The 22,844-nt window shown below is 29.9% G+C and overlaps 3 long non-coding RNA genes across 7 annotated transcripts; 2 read left to right on the forward strand and 1 right to left on the reverse strand.

The window, feature by feature from the left end:
• Positions 1-15,249: 15,249 nt before the first annotated feature.
• LOC139898809 (uncharacterized) lies at positions 15,250-22,273 on the reverse strand. Of its 3 annotated transcripts, XR_011777152.1 has the most exons (5): positions 22,034-22,273; positions 20,609-20,719; positions 20,233-20,318; positions 19,581-20,043; positions 15,250-15,496 (listed from the first exon to the last, which is right to left on the reverse strand). It is a non-coding gene; the product is annotated as an uncharacterized lncRNA (long non-coding RNA). The 3 variants fall into 3 exon arrangements; XR_011777153.1 differs by lacking the exon at positions 15,250-15,496 and having other exon boundaries at positions 19,362-20,043; positions 20,609-20,703; XR_011777151.1 differs by lacking the exon at positions 15,250-15,496 and having other exon boundaries at positions 19,362-20,043.
• Positions 15,917-17,297, forward strand: LOC139898807 (uncharacterized). 3 transcript variants are annotated; one of them, XR_011777148.1, is made up of 4 exons: positions 15,917-16,247; positions 16,348-16,424; positions 16,718-17,122; positions 17,256-17,297. It is a non-coding gene; the product is annotated as an uncharacterized lncRNA (long non-coding RNA). The 3 variants fall into 3 exon arrangements; XR_011777149.1 differs by having other exon boundaries at positions 15,925-16,247; positions 16,718-16,885; positions 16,980-17,289; XR_011777147.1 differs by having other exon boundaries at positions 15,935-16,247; positions 16,718-17,289.
• LOC139898808 (uncharacterized) lies at positions 17,325-18,918 on the forward strand. Its single transcript, XR_011777150.1, has 3 exons — positions 17,325-17,392; positions 18,081-18,166; positions 18,637-18,918. It is a non-coding gene; the product is annotated as an uncharacterized lncRNA (long non-coding RNA).
• Positions 22,274-22,844: the final 571 nt, after the last annotated feature.

The raw sequence follows: 22,844 nt of genomic DNA on the forward strand, positions 1-22,844 counted from the left end.
GATCAATTCTAACTTTTTAATTTTTTTTTATTTCTTTTCTGTTTTGATTTCAAAACTGTAAATCAATTTGCTATATAGTAATCTATTCCAGTGATAATTGATACGTACAAGTTCACAACATCACTTACAAATCACAGAAATTATAAACAACCTTTGTTTTATCTAAATTAAATAAAAGAAAATCAAAAATTCCTTGAAGAACAACTTTACTGCTCTGTTCGCATTTTTTTTTATATAGCCTGATTTCAAATAAATTGTTCAAATGTAAAATTGCAATCTTGTTAGGAATTCCATTTTTAAACTATTCTAAAAGTTTCAATCTCCAATTTCCCCTAACAAGTATGAATTCTCGAGTCAAAAATTCGATTTAAAAAGTCAAACAATTTTTCAATATACGAATTCGTTTTCTCTGGTACAATTCACGTTCAATTAAGGTTTGGGAAAGTTTCTAAAAGTGATTTGCAAACTATTTTGTATAGAAGTTGTGGATTAAAACTGTCTCGAAATTCAAAATCAATCTTGGGTTCAAAACGGGTTTAAACAGCAAATTTTGATATGTATCTGTATATTTTTTTTTTCTGTTAACGAATTCGATTAATCGATGTGGTAATTGTTTCTGTTTCGTTTGAGTGTTATAATATCGCAGGAAGTAATTATTTTTATGAGTTAGGTTTACTCGATTCAATTCTGTAAAGAAGAAGAAGAAAACTGAAGCAGAATGAATAAGGTTTATAAATTAATAGGATGTGATTTAATCAAGAAAACAGAAAACGGTTCAGTGGTTAGATGGTGTTGTGTGTTAGCGAGAGATCACGGGTTCGAGTCCGGTCTCAGCCAATTCTTTTTAGGAAGCTTCTTTAAAGGGTATACATATTTCTATTATTTTTATTATTATTATTATTATTATTAGTTATTAATTATTATTATGATCATTATTATTGTTGTTGCTATTATTATTTTTATTATTATTATTATTATTATTATTATCAAGTAGGAGTGTTATTATCATTATTAATATTAAGTATTATGAATATCATTATTAATGTTAAAGTAAGTATTATTATAATTATTAGTATTATCATTATAATTATTGTTATTATTATTATTATTATTATTATGAGTATTATTAACATTATTAGGAAAGTGATACAACCTATTATCATTATAATTAATATTAGTATTATTCACATACTTATAATTATTATTACCATAATTATAAGTATTACACATATTATCATTATTATGAGTATTAGTTACGATATTATCATTAATTTTAAAACTTTAATAATATTATCATGATGATGAAAAGGTTTATTATTATATTCATTATGAAAATAATACAAATTATTATTATTTTTGTAAATATTAGCATTAGTATCTTTTTACGAATAATAGAATTATTAATATTAACATAAGTACTATTATTTATATTATCACAAATATTATTATTATGTAATTACTAAAATCAATATCATAACTATCAATAACAGTAAAATTAATATTTTTACAAGTATTAGTATTAATATTATTGCCATTATCACTAATAGAGTTATTAATAATATAAGTATAATATTAATGTTATTATCATGGTTTTTACTAATATTAACTTAGTATACTTTAAACTCCTATTTTGATAAACAAATGAAATACATACATAAATATATTTAACACATATAACATAACAAAATATTTTATTATATAAAAGGAATATATGAAATATAAATATATTATTAATATAAGAATGATATCATTTCTAGGTCATATATATGTAAACTTATTTAATTGTGGTTATGTGTGTTAATATAAATATACAAATGATATAGGTTCGTGAATCCGAGGCCAACCCTGCATTGTTTAATATAGTCATATGTATTTTTACTACAAAATAAATTAGGTGAGTTTCATTTGCCCTTTTTACTCTTTACGTTTTTGGGCTGAGAATACATGCAAATGTTTTAATAAATGTTTTACAATATTTATATGCGTGAGTTTCATTAATCCTTTTTTTAAATGCTTTTGCAATATATATTTTTGGGACTGAGAATACATGCGCTGTTTTTATAACTGTTTTACGAAATAGACACAAGTAATCGAAACTACATTATATGGTTGAATGATCGAAATCGAATATGCCCCTTTTTATATAGTCTGGTAATCTAAGAATTAGGGAACAGACACCCTAATTGACGCGAACTCTAAAGATAGATCTATCGGGCCCAACAAGCCCCATCCAAAGTACCGGATGCTTTAGTACTTCGAAATTTATATCATGTCCGAAGGAGGATCCCGGAATGATGGGGATATTCTTATATGCATATTGTGAATGTCGGTTACCAGGTGTTCAATCCATATGAATGATATTTTTGTCTCTATGCATGGGACGTATGTTTATGAGAAATGAAAATATGAAATCTTGTGGTCTATTAAAATTATGAAATGATTATTTATGTTAAACTAATGAACTCACCAACCTTTTGGTTGACACTTGAAAGCATGTTTATTCTCAGGTATGAAAGAAATCTTCCGCTGTGCAATTGCTCATTTTAAAGATATTACTTGGAGTCATTCATGACATATTTCAAAAGACGCTACATTCGAGTCGTTGAATTTATCAAGATTATTATTAAGTCAATTATAGTTAGATATTATAAAATGGTATGCATGACGTCCACTTTCGATGTAATGAAATATTTTCTTTTCAAAAACGAATGCAATGTTGTAAAATGTATCATATAGAGGTCAAGTACCTCGCGATGTAATCAACTGTTGTGATTCATTTATAATCAATATGGACTTCGTCCGGATGGATTAGGACGGGTCTTCACAGTTGGTATCAGAGCAGAGGTTTTAGCGAACCAGGTCTGCATTAGTGTGTCTAACTGATAAGTCATTAGGAGGCATTAGTGAATGTGGACTTCGACCGTGTCTGCATATCTAAAGTTTTCTTATCATTTTTGTCGAAAAATCATCTACTTATCATCCTTAGAAAATTACCTGCTTATCATTCTTAGTCTAGACACATTTTTACTGCTGTGATTGCATGAATAGTGTATAGACAAATTCATATCTTAGCGTATCTGCTAATCCATATCTTAGCGTATCTGTTATTGTTACCTTTGCATGACAGCATCCGTAGATTTCTCCGTAACTTATGGGATTTTAGTATTATATATGCATATGTAAATTATGTATTGCAGGGTACTAATCTACATCCTATAATCTATTTCTTATCGAAAATCCTTTATCTGATCGTACGAGATGAATCCTGCAACCAGTTCGAGTCCCTCAGATTCCGATAGCTATTCCGATAGTTATTCCGACAGCTATTCCGACATAGATGTTCACCTAAGCTCCGAAAACAGCGTCATCGGCATGAATCAACCAATCAGCCATTATCAATTAATCTGATGGGTTTGTAGTCGACTTAATTAATAGAAACGCGCAGAAGGCAATCCCTTCCATCAACCGAATTCATCTCTTGACAATGAACCTAAAGTGTTTACCGGCGAACCTGTTCGAGACACCATTTTTTAGTCTCATTTCTAGGGTAACTCGACAAGATTATATTCTATCCACAATTCTGAACCTTATTCATCCGCTCGTTCCGATAGACAATCATCCTGGAGTAATAAGCCAACGAACTTCGCGCTCGAATAATCAATTCGGAGAATATGGTGCAAAATGTACCAGCTTCAGCAACGTCACCGGCATCAACAGTACAATCAATAACAGCACCAGTACCATCAACAATCCATGCTTCAATATCATCATCTGTACTTTGAGTATGATCTTCGTTCTACGTATCGTTCTACCTCATTGATCTTCGTTCGACATGGCAAATATATAATCTCTAAAGTTTTAGAGATTATTTATTCTAGTTCCAACCGAAAATCAAATGAGTTTAATATCATATTAACTCATTAAATCCATGAATACATTTGAAGAAAATATATATGTATATATGTTTTCATAAAGATTGTAATTAAAAATTCTCTTGTACAAACTGTTAATGATAAAAATATTTTAACGGGTAGGTAATACCCGAGAAATATTTAAATTTCACATTAATAAGTTACATTGTACGTTCTTCGAATTTGTTTCAACAGTCATATACTATCCTACTTACATCCACCGATATACGAATCCGTTCACCACAGAATAACCATAATCATCCAATTATATATTTGGATTTTGACCTATCAGAATCCAACAAGTGGCATAATGAAGAAATAATGGACACAATAAAAATTGATTAGACACATATTAATTAACAATATGAAATTCTATTAAGAATCCACGCTAACAAAATCCTAGCTAACTGTTCCTAGCTAACTGTTAATTCCGTATTACCATTTAATTATCGCAATTCTAATTATCGTCATTTAAATTCTGTTATTTACTTTACGCATTTTATTTATCGTCATTTATTTTCTGTATTTATTTTACGCACTTTAAATATCGGGACACGTATACAAAGTTTTTACATATCATCTCGACGCATCTATATATATTATTTAGAATCACCATAGACACTCTATATGCAGTAATGATCGAGTTCTCTATATAGGGTTGAGGTTGATTCTATAATAATATATATACTTTGAGTTGTGATCGAGTCTGAGACGTATACGGGTCACGATACGTATTAATTAATTCGAATATTATATAGTAACTTATATATGAAGTATTATTTGTACACTGCTAACTGTGGGCTATCAACATTGGACAATTAAAATGAATTAAAATATTAATTATAACATATGAAACTAAATAATTCTTCAAGTTTGCCACTTGATTTCATCTTGAAACCTCGTTTGTATTTCGATGATTACAATCTGCGTTCAAACCTTTCATGATTCTTGAAAACACCTCAATCGATAGAATGGATCAACTGCACTTCATTAACGGAAGGAAAGATTTATGCATATAGTTATGCACCTGAGAAACTCTCGGCAACTGAGTAAAAGTTTAACATGTAGCCGCGTCAGATCCTTTGACATTTATTAGCAAAAATAACTTTGCAATCTCTTTCCAAATTAGAAAATTTTGTCACAGTTCCAACAAGTCAACTTCGACTTTTCGTTCGAAACAACCTTATTATAACCTTGATATATATACTTGCTCTTTTATTGTTACCGGGGAACCTTTCATATTTTACCATATTACCAGCAGACGTACCAGCAACCTCGTTACTTCTTGGTTAAATCTCTCTGACATATCATTATATTTATTCATTGAAACCCTATCATATACTCATCCGCATCTTATAACGAGAACTGCCATAACAATTACCGGGAATCAGCAATCAGTACTTTGAAAAGTCACAGCATATCTACATCAACAGTTATATGTATGACATTTATCTCTTAGAATTATGATCTCTCATTCTAAAATTCTGAAAAGCACTCAGTCACAAATCAATACTCTGAATGTTGAAAAAGCTGAATGAAGCAGCAGAAACTGTAGATAACCGTAAACGACCATAACCATCGAAAGTTTGATGATAAAGATTAGTATGTTGGAAAAGCTCAGAAAAGTTTGAACTGGAAAGCGAATTGAGCTAACCATAAAGGAAACCAAGTAAAAATACAAGTAAGATACCCTAAATTCATAGAATCCAGATAAGTCTAGATCCATTGAAATCTTTAGAGAATATCTTGCTCCGAAGTCATGTTAAAATCTTGCGGAAAATCTTTCTCCATCAACCATTGAACTTAGAAATTCCAAAATATCATCATCAATATCTTCGATATTTCTGAGGATATTTTCATAAATATTTTTCGTCCGAAATTATATACCTCTTCGTGCTTCCTGTGTATCATTATATTGGAAACATTCAATAGAAAATTTAGTACCGAAAAGCATATTATGCGAAACTATGAAGAGAGCCGTGGACAAATCACAAAGAATAAGTTTGACTTCAAAGAATCCAAATGATTCAATGTCTGCTAAAGTCTATAGTGAATATCTTGCTCCTTACTCTAAACCCTTGCAGACAATAGTTTCTATCATCCTCTGATCTTAGATATTCCGAGATATTATCGTATCTTTCATTATAAATATCCTCCATGTTTCTGGAGATATTTTTGTAACTATTCTTATCTGAAATCATTAATTTCTTCGTGCTATCAGTGTTACATCATATAGAAACTGTTAGTTTCTATATTCTGTAAACTTTCGAGCTTAAAATATGAATGTTATTGAAGTAGTGTTGGGAACTGAGGCATGAGTTAGTATAATATAATGACACTTGATCAACGTGATTATATTACAGTAAGTCATGCTGAGTTTCTAAATGGGACATGATGATTCACAGATTATAACGTCATCATGTGCCATGTTACACGACTCTTACATTTTATCTGATATATAATCATATCAAGAAAATATTTTCTTGATAGTTCTATCTTTTCCGGATATTCTGGTAATTGGACGAATCAAGATCGTGTTATTACCATTTCTTTCTTAGAACATTAACTACGTTCATTTCGAAATTCATATCTATGAATTCTGGACCGTTGCTCGCTTCAATAAAGGTCGAGAGGATAATAAAGAGGCAAAGAGATCCAAAATATAAGAGAAAATGTAAAGCACAATGACAACACCGAAATTACAAACCGTGGATATTAGTACGTATAGCAATATAAAGACATGGGAGGATTATAAATACAATAATCCCTAGAGCATAATAGAAATAAACAGATTCTTCAGGTGGGAGTTGGAAAAGAAGAACGATCATTACGATAGTTAGAATAAGAACAAGGGTCAGAACAGAGTTAAGCATTTTCTTAAATCTTTTGAATTTGGGAATTGAGTATAGAAGTGGTAAAAACTAATGGAACAGAAAAGGTAAATTTATAATGGAAAATAAAAATCAGACGTAGTAATCAAAGCAGATCACCGTATTTAATTATAGGGATCTTAATTCCCTTATTTGCCGAAGAATCAAATCTTTTAGATTTCGGAGATTATCTTTAAATCCCTTGGATTCCGGAATTCAACTTTGACCACGTCAAAAGCTAGGACGCACCTTATTTTCTAAATTCAGCCATGACTACGTCAAAAGTTAGGACGAAACTTACTTTCCTCATTCTGCCATTTTGTGATAGCTTCATTCATACGCTTCGATTAAACGAATCATTTTATCTATATTACTCAATGATGATAAAACTCTATTTATCAAGTCATATTCGTCATGAAAACATTTTTATGGTTAACCATGACGACCTCACTTAAATTTCAGGACGAAATTTCTTTAACGGGTAGCTACTGTGATGACCCGGGAATTTCCGACCAAATTTAAACTTGAATCTTATTTGATTTCGACACGATAAGCAAAGTTTGTAATGTTGAAGTCTCATAAACCTTGAACTGTGTTCGTACATACATTTGACCTTTGCACTATTTATATGGATTCAGTTGACCTTTGACTATTCCCGACGATTCACGAATCTTTGAATTGTAAACACAAATGTATATATATATATATATGATTATATATGTAAATAACTATATATAATAAATTAAATATATTAATAAATTTTTTTCATTTAAAGATAATACTAAACAACTGAAACTGTTATTTTAATTATATAGAGTATATTGAATATAATTAATTTTGAATAAAATTTATCAACGTTAACAAAGTATTTAATGTATAATGTTATACTCTGAGATTATTTATTCAATACATAAAATTAATATATTTATTTATTAGATATTTAAAACATAATTAAACATGTAGTAGTTGAAGTATCTAGATATATATATATATATATATATATATATATATATATATATATATATATATATATATATATAATGATTGGGGTACATAATTATTGACTGTATGTATTGATATATATATATATATATATATATATATATATATATATATATTAAATATTAAATGTATGCTATTATATATTATATGATAATACATAACTAATAAATGGTAATATTAGTATACGTAATTACAAGTTACAATATAGTTATTAGATTAATATTCTTACTACTTTCATTAAAATACAAATATTAACATCAGTATTAATATTAGTATTATTAATTAAAATATACTATGGAATTTGATATATTTAATCTGTTATAGTTATTATTATTATCATTGATAACAATATTATTATAAATATTAGTAAAGTTACAATATTAGTTATTATGAAGAATATTATTATTATTATTAAATATTTATTACCATTACCACTAAAGATTTTGGTTATTATTATAAATGTTATTAATATCATTATTATTATAATTATTGGAAAATAATACCATCTATTATTATTATCATTAATAAATATAATTATTATCATTATTATTTATTTTTATTAGTAATATAATAATAATTATTATTATTATAATTATTAATTATTAATTATTAAAACTAATTATATAAATCATATAAGATTGATATAGTACAAAGTTGTTAGGGTATCTATCATACTGTTTAAGATTGCGATTTCTTTTGTATCTAAATCAAATAATAGATAGAATACAATCAAGAAACCAACAAAATCAGTTAGAGATCAATTCTAACTTTTTAATTTTTTTTTTATTTCTTTTCTGTTTTGATTTCAAAACTGTCGATCAATTTGCTATATAGTAATCTATTCCAGTGATAATTGATACGTACAAGTTCACAACATCACTTACAAATCACAGAAATTATAAACAACCTTTGTTTTATCTAAATTAAATAAAAGAAAATCAAAAATTCCTTGAAGAACAACTTCACTGCTCTGTTCGCATTTTTTTTTATATAGCCGGATTTCAAATAAATTGTTCAAATGTAAAATTGAAATCTTGTTAGGAATTCCATTTTTAAACTATTCTAAAAGTTTCAATCTCCAATTTCCCCTAACAAGTATGAATTCTCGAGTCAAAAATTCGATTTAAAAAGTCAAATAATTTTTCAATATACGAATTCGTTTTCTCTGGTACAATTCACGTTCAATTAAGGTTTGGGAAAGTTTCTAAAAGTGATTTGCAAACTATTTTGTATAGAAGTTGTGGATTAAAACTGTCTCGAAATTCAAAATCAATCTTGGGTTCAAAACGGGTTTAAACAGCAAATTTTGATATGTATCTGTATTTTTTTTTCTGTTAACGAAGTCGATTAATCGATGTGGTAATTGTTTCTGTTTCGTTTGAGTGTTATAATATCGCAGGAAGTAATTATTGTTATGAGTTAGGTTTACTCGATTCAATTCTGTAAAGAAAAAGAAGAAAACTGAAGCAGAATGAATAAGGTTTATAAATTAATAGGATGTGATTTAATCAAGAAAACAGAAAATGGTTCAGTGGTTAGATGGTGTTGTGTGTTAGTGAGAGATCACGGGTTCGAGTCCGGTCTCAGCCAATTCTTTTTAGGAAGCTTCTTTAAAGGGTATACATATTTCTATTATTATTATTATTATTATTATTATTATTATTATTATTATTATTATTATTATTATTATTATTATTATTATTATTATTATTATTATTAGTTATTAATTATTATTATGATCATTATTATTGTTGTTGCTATTATTATTGTTATTATTATTATTATTATTATCAAGTAGGAGTGTTATTATCATTATTAATATTAAGTATTATGAATATCATTATTAATGTTAAAGTAAGTATTATTATAATTATTAGTATTATCATTATAATTATTGTTATAATTATTGTTATTATTATTATTATTATGATTATGAGTATTATTAACATTATTAGGAAAGTGATACAACCTATTATCATTATCATTAATATTAGTCTTATTCACATACTTATAATTATTATTACCATAATTATAAGTATTACACCTATTATCATTATTATGAGTATTAGTTACAATATTATCATTAATTTTAAAAATTTAATAATATTATCATGATGATGAAAAGGTTTATTATTATATTCATTATGAAAATAATACAAATTATTATTATTTTTATAAATATTAGCATTAGTATCTTTTTACGAATAATATAATTGTTAATATTAACATAAGTACTATTATTTATATTATCACAAATATTATTATTATGTAATTACTAAAATCAATATCATAACTATCAATAACAGTAAAATTAATATTTTTACAAGTATTAGTATTAATATCATTGCCATTATCACTAATAGAGTTATTAATAATATAAGTATAATATTAATGTTATTATCATGGTTTTTACTAATATTAACTTAGTATACTTTAAACTCCTATTTTGATAAACAAATGAAATACATACATAAATATATTTAACACATATAACATAACAAAATATTTTATTATATAAAAGGAATATATGAAATATAAATATATTATTAATATAAGAATGATATCATTTCTAGGTCATATATATGTAAACTTATTTGATTGTGGTTATGTGTGTTAATATAAATATACAAATGATATATGTTCGTGAATCCGAGGCCAACCCTGCATTGTTCAATATAGTCATATGTATTTTTACTACAAAATACATTAGGTGAGTTTCATTTGCCCTTTTTACTCTTTACGTTTTTGGGCTGAGAATACATGCAAATGTTTTAATAAATGTTTTACAATATTTATATGCGTGAGTTTCATTAATCCTTTTTTTAAATGCTTTTGCAATATATATTTTTGGGACTGAGAATACATGCGCTGTTTTTATAACTGTTTTACGAAATAGACACAAGTAATCGAAACTACATTATATGGTTGAATGATCGAAATCGAATATGCCCCTTTTTATATAGTCTGGTAATCTAAGAATTAGGGAACAGACACCCTAATTGACGCGAACTCTAAAGATAGATCTATCGAGCCCAACAAGCCCCATCCAAAGTACCGGATGCTTTAGTACTTCGAAATTTATATCATGTCCGAAGGAGGATCCCGGAATGATGGGGATATTCTTATATGCATATTGTGAATGTCGGTTACCAGGTGTTCAATCCATATGAATGATATTTTTGTCTCTATGCATGGGACGTATGTTTATGAGAAATGAAAATATGAAATCTTGTGGTCTATTAAAATTATGAAATGATTATTTATGTTAAACTAATGAACTCACCAACCTTTTGGTTGACACTTGAAAACATGTTTATTCTCAGGTATGAAAGAAATCTTCCGCTATGCAATTGCTCATTTTAAAGATATTACTTGGAGTCATTCATGACATATTTCAAAAGACGTTGCATTCGAGTCGTTGAATTTATCAAGATTATTATTAAGTCAATTATAGTTAGATATTATAAAATGGTATGCATGACGTCCACTTTCGATGTAATGAAATATTGTCTTTTCAAAAACGAATGCAATGTTGTAAAATGTATCATATAGGGGTCAAGTACCTCGCGATGTAATCAACTGTTGTGATTCGTTTATAATCGATATGGACTTCGTCCGGATGGATTAGGACGGGTCTTCCCATAGGCGACACTTTAAAACGCTAAGACTCAGCATACAATTCTGATTTACACTTAGAACAATTTAGTTAATCAATGTTAACCGCACATAACAGATTAGTGCTAATAACTATGTTTTATCATGATTAAATCCATAATTACATGATTGACTCAACAATAAAAGATGGTGATTTTGAATGATGAAATCATAAATGTTTTACTGTTTTAGGTGAGATTCGGTTTTGTAGTACAATGATATGATTCAGTAATGAGGATTTTTCGGGTAAAAATTCATACACGAACATGTATTTGGAATAGGATCGAGGTTAGATTGATCTAACCCCTGCTCTTGATACCAATTCTTAGGACCCTAAACATGAATGTGTATAAATATTGTATGAACATGGTATGAATGTTGAGAGTAAAAGTCAAACGGTCAAAGTTTATTATTCAACATTATATATCATGGGCTAGAAGCTAGGCTGGGAGCACTAGGTTAGGAGGCCTCGGGGTCCTATATATAGTCATTATCTATAGGACCCTCCTCTAAGGCTCTAAAAACAATTAACTCATTCTCAGGGACTCAACACTATTATTGTTATCTTATTTAACACGCTAGAGTCCATTAACTTTACAACCATCACATCCTCATTTAGACAGTGGGTGTGGGATCTCCATCTCTGTTCGCCCATGTCCAAGCAAGATTCCGTCGATGCTGCTGTTTTGTTGAGTTCTTTAGCTAAGATCATTGTTAAACCGAGGCAGAATGACTTCGTGGCCTGGTCTCCAACCCCATAGGATCAGTTTCTATTGCGCATGTTGTCCGTATTATGTCTTATGAATGTTTTGTTTACGGTTTGGGTTGGGCAAAGATAGTAGGATTACTAAACTCCCATAAAAAAGAAATCGTGATTTTCCGTTGGCTTTCCTTCCAAAGGGCAATCCCGGGTAGATAAGAGTTGAGAAGGCGCAACATTATTCCCAAGGTAATCATTCTTTTTGTGCTTGATGCCTAGAGTCGAGGAATCGGCAGATAATCTTTTGGTTCATTGCTCTTGGACTTTTAACATTTGGTCCGCTAGTGGTGGAAGTTTTGGTGGATTCTTCCGTCATCCTTAACGACTTTTACTTACGATTGGTATCATGGAATGAACATTCAAGCCTAGAAATTTTGGTGATTAATCAGTCCGGCTATAATTTGGGCTATCTGGATGGCTAGAAATAAAACAAACTTCGAGCTTCAACCTTCGTGTTTATCCTAGGTTGCTCGAAGTATCAAGACCAGGATTTTTCAATGGTCTACCTTTTATAAGCTATGTTCAAGTCACCAGTTTTACGTGTAGGATTGTAATCCTTGAGTGATTATCCGCAACGCTTAGACGTTCCGTTTTTTTTTTCTCATTGCATTTTTGCGGCCATGTTTCCATTTTTTGTTTGTACGTCTTGCTTTTTGATCTTGTAATGTTTATGGAGGCTTCATCATTTTGATAAAGTTTTCCTCAATTAATATATTTTCTTCTTGCAAAAAAAATATAACACACAAATACGAAGGATATTTATTTATAATTGAAAGTCAACTATATAGAAATTAGTTTTATTATTGTTATTATTACTAGTTAGTTCATCCGTCCTTTTTAATTTAATGTGTGTGTGTGTATTATTGTAGGTAGTTTTAGTATACATGTCAATTTTGTTATTTAATCAATCAAAAAATACATTAACGAGTGAAGATGATATTTGATTCGTGAAAAAATCTAATCAATGAAAAATTTATAAATTTGGTTTCACAATCGAAGTAACCATCAAAAAACTAGTAGTTGGGGGTCCTAAAATCTCTTTACTGGCTCTGTATTCTCGAGTTTATTTTTAAGCGGAAAGGAAAGGGGATGAGAGTGTTTTACTATCCTTCCTAATCCGTCCAAATATGAGCGGAGAGTGTTGTTAACAAATTATAACAGTACTATCCCTTCTAATCCTCTACTCTCTTCTCCTTTCCACTTAAAATAAAAACTCGAGAATCACTATTATTTTATAATCTGTTGGTTTCCTTATCTTTCTGTTATAAAAAAAAACTCGAGAATGCAGCGTGGAGGTATTAGATTCAAGCATTAGTGGTTAAGGAAGAGTTTGAACACGAATATTAATTAATCTAGTTAGACAACGTACACTAAGTAAATGCTCATCCTCTCATAATCAGGCTCGCTCGATCAACCTAACAGAAAAATCCTTATCGCTTTATGCACGATCAAACTGAACACTAGAAGTGGCTAATAATATATGTAGTAAGTGTTGGACAATAGTCCAAATTATGACAAATATTTAGTAGACAAATTCAAATTGTCTTTTGCATGGTGAAGAAATCAAAATGAAATTGTCTTTCCATGTGTGAAGTAATTGTAGAAAAGTTTGATTTGCCTTGCTCAAAAGTCAAGATACAATGTATACATGTGGTGTTTAGCAATAGTTGCCAAATTGAAGTTTGCAAGGTATACACGCCTCTCCATGTTTCAAGTCAAAGAAGACGGCATGTCATTAATGGTTTCACATGGATGTAGTTAGGTTTTCACATGTATATGTGCATCTCTAAATAGATGGACTTGGAAAGGATAGAAGGCATCCAGAGGGATCCATCCAAGTGAGGATCACAAGATCACAAATGAGAGAAAAACATAGTTGATAGGGTTTATCAACGGAGTATGTTTATTTGTGAGGTCGAGAGTTTTATTCTTGTAAGGAGTGTAAAAGGGTGTACGGGAAACTTAGATTTTATCCTAAAATCTAAGGGGCTTGGGTTTGGGTTAACTTATAGTGTACTTTTTCTTGTACCGGGATCTTTTATATTATAAGAATAAAGGGAACTCTTGGGGTGGACGTAGGCAGGGTTTCGCCGAACCACGTTAAATCGTCGTGTTATCAGTTACTTTACTTTGTTTTCTATTATTTCTCGCAAGTTTGTCTCAAACAATTATATCCTCGCTTCCGCTAGTGTGGGTGCGCTAGGCAAATTGTCACAACAGTAAGTTATAACAGATTAAGCTGTATTTACAAGATCAGTTGCATTAAATGTGAATAAGTCAATTAGAGTCTAATTAGATTGCGGTAAGAATGACATTGCAGCGATTATTATCTCCCCTCTCATGCTTGATTGATCTAACCAAGTGTCAACAATCAATTTGATATAATAAATGAAAATAAAGATAAACGAGTAGGAAGATATATCATCAATCATTTTAGATTTAGATATCAATAAATGAAAATAAAGATAAACGAGTAAGAAGATATATCATCACTCCTTTTAGATATGCAATAAATATATTCAATTGATTTCATTACCCTACGCATGTATTTGGGATTTCATATATTAGGATTTTTAAGTGGTATGGGGTGAGATTCACTTTGGGGTACGTCCAACTCGAGTTCGATTCTCATTTTAAGCAGGGAGTTTCCTACTTTGATAGTACTGTCAACATCAATGAGATTTGAAAAGGTCTGTGGGGAGTTTTTTCAACCTTCGATGGTACTGTCAACATCATCGCGAATTGAGTTTCCTCGTAACGCGTGTATGAGTGATAAATGAGAGTATTCGATGTCGATATCGCCGTTCAAAAATTATTAAATAAATATTGCTCCCGAGTACACAACTCGTCAAACGTTATTATTGTTAGACATAAAACAAGTATATAGTATAATAACACCCAATTATTACCCCTGATTATGTGAAAGATGACGTATAGTTTTACGTTTAATTTTTTACCCACCTTTTTTTGTTACATATTCAATGTTTAAGATCAATAAAGAAAAAGACACTAGATTTTATTTATTCATATATAATTTCGAATACAAAACTCAAATTTCAATATACGGAGTATTCAGCATACAAAATAATAAGATTCAAATGATAATTGTACAACAAAGCAAATCATAATAATTACAAATCTTCGTAATATATGATAGCCACAAACCAATATTCTCTTAGCCTTCAACTTCATACGAGTTTGTGTGCTTCCAAGGGGTTGTTTGTCTCGTTTTCTTTTTCTTGTGGTTGTCGTCATCCGTATATATATTCATAGTCATGTTCAAATATGTGTTCCGGATCCTGTAAACAAAGCCATTGTGATCAATTTATGCATAACTCCGTATAGGTGAATATTTCAAGGGGATAAGATGCTAAAAATAATCAAAACAGTTGATTTGTGGAGAAACTAATATAGAGAAAAAGAATAATTGGAACAGTAGCAACGAGACTTTTTTTTTTTTTTAGTTGAGAAACGAGATCAGAAGAAGAAAGATTTAAGAACGAAAGAGAAGTTTAAAGAATCTATATCTATATCTATATCTATATCTATATCTATATTATATATAATAACAAAGTTAGATTTAGCTAATCATCTTTCAAAAAATTTAAATGGAGTAAAATGGACCATTAGATTAAATAGCTTCTATTAATATCAACCATTAGATTGTTTGATCACTCAACATTTATCTTTCACCTCAAATTTAATTGTTTAATGACAATACTACCTTAAACACAAACACCTTATCAAACGCATCTACCATTAAACAGATACAAAGACATTCATCAAAAATATAAAATCTTCTCTTCCCTTTCTGCAAAATTACCACGCTAACACAAATTGAAGCATCGGAAATTGGGGTTCCATATTTTAATTGTGTTGATTTTTCGAGCCTCTTACAATTCGTGATCAACAAAATTTATCAGACGCCATGAGAAAGCTTGACAATATGAAATTAGGGTTCTTCGATGGTTTACCGTATTTCATTCAACAATTCGTTTTATGCCGATCTTGAAGACGTTAGAAACATCGATTGAAATTCACTTGGTGAAAGTATGGTTTATTAGGGTTTGTTAAGTTTAATATCGCATGTAGCGAAACTTGTAATTAGGGTTCTTAGTTTGCAAACTCGAATAACATTAGGGTTTCGCAGGTCAGATGCCGTTTGAACATGGATTAGTAATGGAGAACAACAGATGGTGAAATGAAATCGAAGACGGACATATTCAGGTCTGATAATCCATTACAATCTCTGGAATCTATAATATGTATTTGTGTGAACATCCTTTTGTTAAATATTGATGTTGTTGAGCCATATATATGCAATACCTTATATAGAATTAAGACCCATTGGTGTCTGCTTGACTGATTATGAAGTCTTTTTATCATAAAATGTTAACTCAAGGTTTAGAATTTTTAGAAATGTATTATGTGGAAGATTTTTTGTAACAGATTCAAATTGTTTGGCCTATAGGAATAAGGATAATGAAATATTTTCAATATTGAAGTTTTGTGAATGACAGGTTAGCAATATGGGTGTGTCTTTAGCTGTTTTCAAGAGGTTTATTTCAAAACATAAAGAACATGAGGCATTATTGTGTAGAAGATATAAGAAGGTTTTGGAGAAGTTGCAATGTCATTTCAACAATTTTAGAGAGATTGCAATGTCAGCTCAGTCAACTTGGAGTCATGTGAGTGTGTCATTAATACCTAAAATGCATATATTGAAATTAAAATATTTTTAAGACACCAACCTTTTAGATGTTTTCGTGTTTATGTTAGCAGGATAGCGTTGGAACCTAGAATTTGATTCCGGTTAAATGTGGTTTGATTGAGCTATATGTATACAAACATAATTTATAGTTTGTATCAGTCTTAAAAGACAATGGAAGCCATCTTTTTGCTATAGTTCGATTAATAAAATTTAGGTATTGATATATGACGGAGACATATATGGCACAATTCTCAAACCTTTTTACATGGTCAAGATTCAAGATACTTACTATAATCTTTTTTGTAAATGTATCTGATTTGAGTTGTGTTTGTTAATGGTGATTGCAGCAGGCATGGTTGTTGCAGTGTTGTTGGATGGAAATCGTCAAGTTTTTTTTTTTTTTTTTTTTTTTTTTTTTACCATTAGGGCTAAATCATAGCAACCTGAATGGTGGTGATGCTTATCGTTGGTGGCCCCCGATGAGGTAACGTCTTTTCAAATTTCAAGGCACATTCTTCTGAAATACACATAGATTAGTTAGCATTGATCTTTACATTTACACAGTTATGCACATGAATGAGGTATTTTGAGTAGGATACATGATACATGATATGCTATCTGTTATATGCCAAAATCATGCACAATTTAAACACATTACCCAACCCATTTTTATCATCTATACCTTAAATTAGTAGATTTAAGAGTCAATGAGTAGTCTCAATCATTTAGAAGGTATAAGTAACCATCAGCATTCAGCATTCATTTTTATATCATCTTCGTTTTTACGACTACATAATATCTTTAGACCTTGTATGCACTTACAATTATATGTATATCCTCTAACAATTTATTGAATTTATATTAAACTATGTTTAAGCCCGCAAAAACACGGGTTATAAACTGATTCAATCATTTCAATATACCTATTTCAAGAGGTAGGCGTAATATATGCATGCTACTTATCACACAAAAGTTGATAAACATCAGATGATTGATCACTCAGGTATTTATATTTGTATATGTATGTATAGCGTCGACTTTTTATATTATCGATTTAATTTCTTGAGTTGGTTTAACTTTCTTCAATGATCTATCAGAAACATGATCATTTGTTGTTTTTCACTCTATGAAGAAAGCAATTTTATATTTGAAGTGCCTTTGTTTTTATGCAGGTGAATAATAATCATATTACAAGGTTAAGTTACGAAGAGCTCTCAAGAAAGTTGCAATAGAATTATATGCAGCTATTGTTGCGAGGGTATGCATAAGTTATGGTTTTTAAATTTGTTGCAATGAAGTTTCACCATTTTTATATATTAGGCTAGAATTCACAAATATAAAAAAGCATCCATTTTTACACTCTTTTTATCAAGATTTTTGTGGATTGTAACTAATAGTCTGTAAGTGTTCATCCCTTTGTGAATCTTGATATTTTAAAGATCAAAAGTGCTAAAAAGTAAAGATAATAAAGAAAGAGGTATAGAAGTATGGTGAGCTCAGGAAAAACACATAGAAACAAAGAATGAGCTGGTATGTTGGCACTTGATGAAGCTTTAAGAAGTGTTTGTCTTAATTCAGAATGGGCTTATTCTGTTTTCAGGACCATTCGTCCTCGCCCGTAAATTTGTCAACACAGTTTGTTTAAATTAAATCAAACCCATTATTAATAATGAGATGTGCTTTAACTTTTATACAATTTGCTTTAACTTTTATACAATTTTTTGTCAGGCCAGTTAGAGGTGGGCATGGCTTCAACGTTGGAGATGATATTTGTAGCTTGGAAGTTTAATCAAATATACATGGGATGAAACAATTCTGCCATCATCAGACATGTTTACTAGGTTGGTTAAACAATTACCGCGAAAGGTTAGGTACTTGGGTATTCAAAGAACGAACAGAAAGTGATCATAGCATATGAATTGTATTCCATCATATTATCAACGGATTCATTAAATCATTGTATTGTACCATTGTTGCTTAATTTGTTTTCTTTTATAACATTATGAAATATATTTCATCATATTTATATTTATTTTCATTTCCAATGATTAATCATTCAGATACATTTCTAATACCTCTTAAAATAAGTATCATAATCTCTTATTTCAAAAACCCGCGAAATCGCGGGTTATAAGCTAGTATTTACTAATACAATTGTAGATTCGCGGACGGAGAACGCGAAGAAAAAAATGGTAAGAAAGGTGGCGGCAGACCGTTTTGGTGGCGACAACAAGAAGAAAGAAAAGAAAGGTTGGAACTTATGGCCTGATACCATGTAAGAATAATAGAATTTCCCGTGAAGATTATGTATTCATTCATCGACTATTTATAACTAGTTAGGTGATCCGCGCTTTGCTACGGATTTTGGACGACCACAAAATTAACATTCGTAAATACAACTTCTTTTACGCGACCTAGAAATCACTAATACTGGATTAAGCCATTTTGACCATTTTGTTCCCGTAGCTGACTCAACCAGACTTCGTAAAAAAAAGTGCAAATTACTATTTGTGCCCTATGTGAAGCAGCAAACGTAAACATTCATAGCCGTAAGCGTTGATATTTACATATGTAAGTAAATCAAACATCCATATCCATATATAGTTTAAACAGCTATATATTTGATATATGTTCAAAATATTGCATTATAATGGGCTGAATGTTTTTAGTACCTTTTTTTGGAGTTGTTGCTGGCTGTACCTGTCAAGAGATGTATCTACTGTATATATTTGTGATAAATATTAGTAAGCAAAGTGACGTAGTTCTATAGAGAAAGCGAGTCTGGAATTGTTTGAAGGGCCAATAACAATGGTGCCTTTTAACTTCAAGGGACACAGCTATCTATTCAACATCCACAAACAATTTGTCAAGTTATAAGTTTGACACATAAATGAAACAAAATTAACTTTGTAATGCCATAAATTAACCTAATTTCAGGTTGCCAGAAGGATGTTATGTAAACTAACCAAGGCCATACATAACACACCATGGACTCAGTTGCCAAAAAAAAAAAAAAAAGTTAAAGTATTCCAATGTCTTGAAAGCAAATCAAATATTAAATCATTTCAAAGAAAGAGAGATGTTCACCATACCCGGAACTATAATTGAATGAGCCTCCATCAATTCTTCAAAAACCTTATGCAAATAAAAGATCAGACACATCAGTCTCCTCCTGTCATGGTGTGTTTTGTGATTGAAATGTGATCTATGAGGTTTATTTAGTATGGTGTGAAATCTTATATTTAAACTTTGTTAGATACAGTTAATAATTGTATAAGATGAAATTTTGTATGGCTCTCTGATATTAATATAGATTTATCTTACATTCCGATTTAAACCGAATTGATTTGTGGCCTTTTCCTTAGGTGCAATATCTCGGGGTTTCCTCTCAACAGATGTAACCTCAATGCCTGCGTCCGTAACCTTAATACCGTTACGCAAAATAAAATAGAGCGGTTGCTCCGATTCATTATCCATAGATGAGAGATGGATTTAGCTCAATAAAATATCGTTTAGGATTGCCCCTCGCACTCCTTGTGGTGTTTAATAGCAATTAATAAAATAAACACAAACAAACGAAACCAAAAATGAAACTGAAATATAATAGAAGCAAGTATGAATTAAATCTTATGTACAAATAGATGGTGTATTTCTTTTCAACAACAATTAAATAGATAGAGGCATAAGAAATAGATGATACCGTGCCAACTATTCTGATGATGTCCAGAAGAATGGCGAAAAAATATTTTCAATCAAAAATCGTCTGCATATCTTCAGCAGCGACAGTTCGAACCTCTGTACAAAGGGGCACCTTATAATACCATTCCAAATCATTTCATTAAACAATATACCAAATTATAAAAAACAAATTGAATGACATCTCAAGTGCATATAATAATCATAAATAAAGTCAAAAGAAAGTTAAAAACGGAGCTCCATTGCCTAAACATCCTAAAATAAAGCCCATATTTATTATTACTGGTTTTAAGTATGATATTGTCTGAAGTTGTAATGTACTCCTTGTGTTATCTTCTACGGAGTAGTATACTTACTAAAGAAAAAGAACTCAATGTCCATGTTGGAGTAGTATACTTACTAAAGAAAAAGAACTCAACGTCCATGTTAAATGTAAACTGTTGACATCATAGAGGAAAACAAACAGGGATTCGGCATATGGAATTAAAACAAAATTAAAAAAAAAAATAAAAATTCAACTAAACGTTTTCAAGCTGGTTAAGATCTATACTTATGCAAAGCAACATTATTTTTTTAAATTTTCAGTGATTCTAATGAACACCAAAATAAACTGAAGCACACCGAAAACAACCAAATAAGTATAATCATACCCAAGCGAACATAGTACTACATAGGAATCAATCTATAAATAATCAAATAAGGTTTCTAAGAAGCAAAAATAAGCAAATAGAAGTCTAAAACACATTGGAAGCTAATAAAAACACATCGAGAAGTAACCAAATAACTTGACCGTAGATGTCTAAGCTTACCACATTTAACTCAACTCATATTTATAACTAAATTTAAATAAGAATATACAATATGACAATATCAAAAAGGAAAACTTAAATTTTGTAATTATATCAACCGAGTTTAGAAACGTAAATATAATAATAAGCTTAAACTTAACATTAAACGCTACATTTAACATTAGCATTCTCGAACAAATGGAGGATCTTAATTAGAATGTCAAGATCCCTAATTAGTGCCACTACCAAACAAACGTCTATTAATATAATGACATTTCAATTAATCAACATCATGCGTTTTAAGTAAATGTGAAAATATAATAACTATATGTATGTTTTTGAAGTCAGAACGCATATTGCATTTGCAGAATAAACAGAAATAACATCCAAATAAACCAAATCAAACTTAATCACAAAAAAAAAAAAAAAAAAAAATTAGATTGATTGGGTAATCGGGTAAAACCATTATATAATCACCCTTGGCTGTAACTCTCAAAACCTCAAAGTTTTACCCTTAATTATTAAGAATATAATGATAATGATTGCTCCATTTTAAGAACAACCAACACTTACAAATTAAAGCGAGTTTCAAATTAAATATGAAGAAATATAGACCAACAACAAACAATTTCTGGACTAACCTTTTGCAACAAATTAAAGGAGGCGAAGATGGTCGTTGATTGAGATTATCAGATCCGTGTCTGAATAAGTTATTATTCTTCTCCATCTTTCTTCCTTTTTTTCGCTAACAATTGCAGAGAATATGGAAAAACGTTATGGATTTGGTGGGATCCCTAGGAATTGTAGAGAGCATATTGAAGGAGGAGTGGTAGGAACTTTTTTTTTTTAGGTAAAGAGATTGAAGGAGTGGTAGGATTTCCTTTTTTTTTTTTTTAGGGTTTTGTTGGAGTGGGTGGGGGAAGGGAACGAATATGGGGCGGGTCAGAGTGGGTACTATTAGCGCAAGGTATTGGCCAGTCAGGGGTTGGCACCAATTCCCACAATTTATATTTATATATATATAAAATTAAAATATAAATATTACATCAAAACCTTATACATCTACTAAACTTTAACGGACTTAAGCCCACTTATACAATCGGGCCAACTAATCTATATACAACATTCTAATATTATGATATGGCAAATGGTTGCAACTCAACAAACGTAGGCACGTAGCGCAACTTTCAAAACCATAAATTCTTATATTTTTCAAGTGCTGCTGGCATTTATCTCCGAACTCTTCAATTCTGTATCTTCACAATTTTATATTATATATCATATCAATATTATATAATTTAATTAATATAACACAACAAATTATAATAGAGCATAGGCCTACTGCGTTTCGAAAGCTTATACTCGGTACCACTATCAAAATCTTGATCTCAATTTCCATTCTCTACTGCATCTAGTATATTCTCCGCAACTGAAAAAATAAAAATAAGAGGT

Source organism: Rutidosis leptorrhynchoides, chromosome 3 (genome assembly GCF_046630445.1).
Source record: "Rutidosis leptorrhynchoides isolate AG116_Rl617_1_P2 chromosome 3, CSIRO_AGI_Rlap_v1, whole genome shotgun sequence".
NCBI lineage: Eukaryota > Viridiplantae > Streptophyta > Magnoliopsida > Asterales > Asteraceae > Rutidosis > Rutidosis leptorrhynchoides.